This window comes from Mus caroli, unplaced genomic scaffold (assembly GCF_978045245.1).
Source record: "Mus caroli unplaced genomic scaffold, Mus_caroli_1 scaffold_12, whole genome shotgun sequence".
Lineage (NCBI taxonomy): Eukaryota > Metazoa > Chordata > Mammalia > Rodentia > Muridae > Mus > Mus caroli.
Window position 1 is genome coordinate 44,297,200 of NW_028227267.1, and position 5,666 is coordinate 44,302,865.

At 45.5% G+C, this 5,666-nt stretch overlaps 1 non-coding gene across 1 annotated transcript; it reads left to right on the plus strand.

The window, feature by feature from the left end:
- The first annotated feature begins 4,517 nt into the window (after positions 1-4,517).
- Positions 4,518-4,624, plus strand: LOC147001804 (U6 spliceosomal RNA). The gene has a single exon (XR_015044774.1). It is a non-coding gene; the product is annotated as a U6 spliceosomal RNA (small nuclear RNA).
- The last annotated feature ends 1,042 nt before the right edge of the window (positions 4,625-5,666 follow it).

A 5,666-nucleotide genomic window follows, 5' to 3' on the forward strand; every position in this document is an offset into this window, starting at 1 on the left:
CATGAGAACGAAGCTAGTCACTCCCTCTGGCTTCCTAACGAGTCTGCACCACAGCCACATTTTGAATAGTTAGACCACACGTTATGAAGCTTGGAGAATATTATTGTTGATTCTGTTGTGTTAAAGAAAGCCTCCTGCTTAAAGTGGAGCTTCTGATTTAAGAAGCATTTTGAGTTGAGCTTTAATCTCAACACTCGGCAAGCAGACGCAAGCAGATCTCTGAATTTGGGGCCAGCCTGGTCTACAAAAAAAAGGGAGTCCAGAGGGCTCTGTTACACAGAGAAACCTTGTCAAAGAAGAAAAAGAGGAAGAGGAGGAGAAGGAGGAGGAAGGGAAGGAAAAAGAAGAGGAGGAAGAGGAGGAGAAGGGGGAGGAAGAGAAGGAGGAGGGGAAAGGGGAAGAAGAGGAAGAGGAAGAGGAGGAGCAAAAGGAGGAAGAAGAAGAGGAAGAGAAGGAGGAGAAGAGGAAAGAAGAGGAGGAGAAGGGGGAGGAAGAGGAGGAAGAGGAAGAGGAGGAGGAGGGGAAAGGAGAAGAGGAGGAGGCACCAGTATTTTGACCATTTTTGAACCTAGACCCTATATGTGCCTTAATCTCCTGATTTTCATCTAATTCAAAGTTTGCACATATACCAAAGCTAGTTCATTTCTCTATTCAATCTTTTAAAATTAGAAACCCCAAATCAAACAATAGAAATGACTCAGTGTCTGATTAGGATGAAAGGCCAGTGATGACGTGGACTTTAATTGTGATATCATCGGGACTCTGGCTCTGATTTCTCTGATTTACTGTCCTTCAAAGGCCAGACTCTTTCTGAGGTTGCATCTGCTCCTGTTGAGAGATGACTGTGATTCCAGTTCCAGCATCTAGGATGCAATGAGGGCACACAGTGGAAAGAAAGGGAAGAAGTAAGAAAGACAGAGAAGAGAGACCTGTCTACACAGCAAATGAGAATTTGCTCTGTGCTCCTCGGACCCTGGGATCCAAACTGAGAGCTCCGGAAGTCACACTGAAGCAAGAATACTGAATAGTGTAAGCCTGGCTTCCCTGGCCAATCACAGCAAAGGGCACATGATTACCTGACTGTCCTCTAGCCATCCAGTCTGTATTGTTGCAACACAAGGGTACAGGTCCTTTTTTGAATATCAAAGGGAGGATGTTAAAAGAAAAGGGGGAAATGCTTGGTAAGCAAATGGTGAAGCCCTTTACAGTCTACCCCACTGGCTACCCAACATCTCACATATTCACCTTCCCAACAACATGGACATAGATCATCCTGACAAACTGAGATGTCAAAAATTTGCGTATTCCATATGTATTTTATAGAAACATGTGCTTAATTGATATACTGGTCTAATAAGCTTAGTTCATTGCTTTGGCAATGGAATACTTTCCTTGATCAATTATTAGCCTCAGCTTCCCTTTCACGTAGGAAATGATCGACTTAAGGAGTTTAAACGGACCAAGGAAATCAGACTTCTGTACCACTAGCAAGGCAGGCCCACTTCTGAAGCTGAAGTAAAGCCCAGTCTTGCTCAGACTTCACAGCAACTACACTCACAGTGGAGGAGAGGATGCTTTACAAGTCAACAGTTCTCAACCTGTGGGTCGAGACCCTTTCACCGGGTTTACCTAAGACTATCTGAACTGAGACACCCATGCTCTATCGGTCTCCAGGCAGGTCCGCCCACATGCAGATGCGTCCACATATGCGTACTCAGAACTGTATTAATGGGTCTCAGCATAAGGGAGATTGAGAAGTATTGCTATGGATCCTTTCAGGGTGGAGGGTGAGAAAGGCCGGGTGCTAGTGGGAATTGCTAGCTGTCTCACATACCATTTCTCCCCTGCTACTTCCTTAAAACAAGCCCAGAGTTTGGTCAGCCAAGTCTACCTGGATTAAAGAGCTCCTTGCCTCTCTTCTAGCTAAGTGTGACTATGAACCTAAACTGTGGCCAGGGAGATGTTCACAGAACTGCTCTGTGATTTACTCAAGAACGTTTCTTCGAAGATCACCTGCACCTTCCCGCCATCTCCTCCATTTCTACCATCTAACTTTCTGTGCCATCTGCCATCAGACCACCTAGAACAGCTAGGTGAAAAGGTCAGCTGCCAAAAAAATTCAGTGTCACTCATATCAACTGCAACAAAGAAAATCCATGCCTAACCCTTACCTTAGTGAAATTGAGATATATTTACTGTGTGTTCGCGGTTGTCAGGAGATGATTGCTTATTTTGAGTATAACATTCTACAAGCTACACTTAGCTAGAATGAAATGCAACTGTCAATGATAAAACGTAAATGAACCCGGGCTTCAACACCGAAACTTTCCTGTTGTAAGAAAGTTGCTAAAGCCACAAGTGCTGACCCAATAGTCTAAATAATTCATCACAAATCCTGGCCCACTTGCTACACAGTCAGCCCTAGAAAGACTTTAGAACATGGCTCAAGATCTCCAGGCTTCATATCTGCTGTCCAGCCCCTGGAAGGAGAATGGGGAGAGAGATGAGAAGACTCTTTTCTTTGAGAGGTTCCCTCAAGGTACAGACCGCGTGCCTGCTCCCACCCTACTGTCCACATGCAAACATGGCTACTCCTAGCTGTAAGGAGAGCTGAAGAACATGGCCTGTGTTCTGGTGACTGTAAAATGAGGTGGGGGGCATTGCTATGGGAGGAAAACAGCTTGCCTATGAGAACATTTTTAGAGCCTCTGCCACACTGATAATGTTAAAAGATGGTAAAATGGATAGAAGGAATCAATTTCCCTGGGTGCAGGTGATGCTGTTTTTAAAATGAAGGGCAAAAAACACTGAGCAAATGAAAATCTGACTTTTTGGTGACATTCAAAGGACTCTCTGTCTTCGGCAGGGACTTAAGTAAGGCCACAGCACTCGGCCCTCCCTATGGCTCAAGGTTCTCTTCATTATCTCATGGGGCTAGAAGAGCCATCACCTGCTGCTTTACCTCAACCAACAAGTCCTTACAAAGTGTGTGTGTGCCTGGGGCTGATGGGAACATCTGTCTCAGCACAATTTCAGTTAGTCACGTCCAGTTTTTGGTGCCCAAGACTGAAGGACTGAAGGTCAGGGGACGAAACTAAGAGGAGGTAATTTCACTGAGTTTGAATTGGGAAGACAGCAGACAAGAGCACCCTGGGTTACTTCCTAGAGTGTGACTGGGGCAGTTAGAGCAGAATTAGCCTGGGGAGAGGGGAGAGGGCCAAGGAAGACACTGGGGAAGGAAAGTGGGAAGTGCAAAAACTCAGGTGGGAGCTGATACACCATCGGGAATTAATTTCATCATCTTGAACGTTTTTTCTGGAGTCAGCTATGAAAAATGTATGTGATTAATAAGCAAAATATGCAAAGATAGAGCATTTTCTTTAAAGCAGAAGGGGCAGCAATGTGCTTATAATCTGACAGGGTATTGCTTGCATTCAACAAAAGCAAAAGAAATCCTATTCTTGGAGCTGGAGAGTCTCTGTTACTGTTTGTGAAGTTTTGAGCTCTCACCTAACAGCATGACAAAGGTGGCTTTATACCTGTCACTTCCTCCCCACCTTCCTCATACGACATCTCTAAGGTAGACGCTGCTCCCTCACGTTCACATAGAAGAAAGCTGTGAGATTCAGAAGTCTTAGGCCAGTGACTTGACTCCTAATAGTGACAGACTACAAACCTAAGAAGCCAGGCTCCAGATTCCCTTGCTCAGTCCCTTACCCTGACTTCACGTGGAGTAGGTATTTGGGAGACGTGGCAATGATTTACATAAAGACCGAAGCAGGTGCCTCCTGCCCCTTTGGATTCCTTTCTCAGTAAGACTATGTGAGTGAAATCAGTTTTCACTGCTTCGGGGGTCCACTGTGGAGCTGCTCTACAGATTCCTCCTAAAAGCACCTCCTCCGGACAGCAGGTGAGGCGTCAATGGTGTCACCTAGTGGTGAAAAGAGGAACTCACTCACCCGACTCCTTTTCTCCACCTTTCCTGCTTCAGGAGCTATTTTGGCAGATGTGTTCACCCCTTTGAGTCCCCGAGTCATTTAACTCCGCCCTAATCGTTTGGCATGATCACATGGTCTCATCTTCCTTGGTTTTCGTTATTCCTCTCTTCTCCCCTTTAAGGTGAGAGGGAATGAAAGGAGGGAGGGAGGGAGGGAGGGAGGGAGGGAGGGAGGGAGGGAGGGAGGGAGGGAGGGAGGAAGGAAGGAAGGAAGGAAGGAAGGAAGGAAGGAAGGAAGGAAGGAAGGAAGGAAGGAAGGAAGGAAGGAAGGAAGGAAGGAAGGAAGGAAGGAAGGAAGAGCTCTCTTCCCTTTCCCCTTTATTTTTACTAGTCAAAAAAAGTTAACCTGTCATCTGGAGAACATCAGATTCTGGAGTCAAACACAACTGCCTCTGAATTCCAGATCCATCACATTGCAAGGCTGTAAGCAAATGGCACAACCTCTCTAAAGAGAAGTTCTCAAATTTATAAAGGGGAGAGGAATTGCCTGCATCTCAGAGTTTTAAGAATTCGGTGAATTGTGCTCGCTTCGGCAGCACATATACTAAAATTGGAACGATACAGAGAAGATTAGCATGGCCCCTGCGCAAGGATGACACGCAAGTTCGTGAAGCGTTCCATATTTTTCATTGCATACACTAGCAAGATTTTGCTGAAAGGACCCAGATATAGCTGTCTCTTGTGAGACTATGCAGGGGCCTAGCAAACACAGAAGTGGATGCTCACAGTCAGCTATTAGATGGATCACAGGGCCCCCAATGGAGGAGCTAGAGAAAGTACCCAAGGAGCTAAAGGGAACTGCAACCCTATAGGTGGAACAACATTATGAACTAACCAGTACCCCTGAGCTCTTGACTCTAGCTGCATATGTATCAAAAGATGGCCTAGTCGGCCATCACTGGAAAGAGAGGCCCATTGGACTTGAAAACTTTATATGCCCCAGTACAGGGGAACGCCAGGGCTAAAAAGTGGGAGTGGGTGGGTAGGGGAGTGTGGTGGGGGGCTGGGTATGGGGGACTTTTGGGATAGCATTGGAAGTGTAAATGAGGAAAATACCTAATAAAAAATTTAAAAAAAGAATTCGGTGAATTAAAATAATCATATAAAGCACTTCATAAATAAGAATATAAGTACTGTCAGTAATCCACAAATGCATAAAATTCTGCTGTCTGGGGGAAAAGGAAACCAGTCTTGTGGGTTAAATTGGTTCTACTAAAGGACCAGTATGTGTAATAACTAAACCCTGCAAGGTCCCAGCAAATCCTCTCATGTATCCATCTAACGAATGAACTTCTTACTGTAAATGCGTGATAGTTCCTCTTTATGACAGACAAAATGGGTTAGCCTTGGCATGCGATCCTCACTGACAGGCACTGCTTCCATACAAGTGTCTGCTAAATTCCAAAGAGCCCTAGAGCAGGAACCCCAAGTTCTGCTTTTAAATCTGTGAACAGTCGAACACATTTGATGTTTTCTGCAACCCTATGGGTGGAACAACATTATGAACTAACCAGTACCCCGGAGCTCTTGACTCTAGCTGCATATGTATCAAAAGATGGCCTAGTCGGCCATCACTGGAAAGAGAGGCCCATTGGACATGCAAACTTTATATGCCCCAGTACAGGGGAACGCCAGGGCCAGAAAAATGGGAATGGGTGGGTAGGGAAGT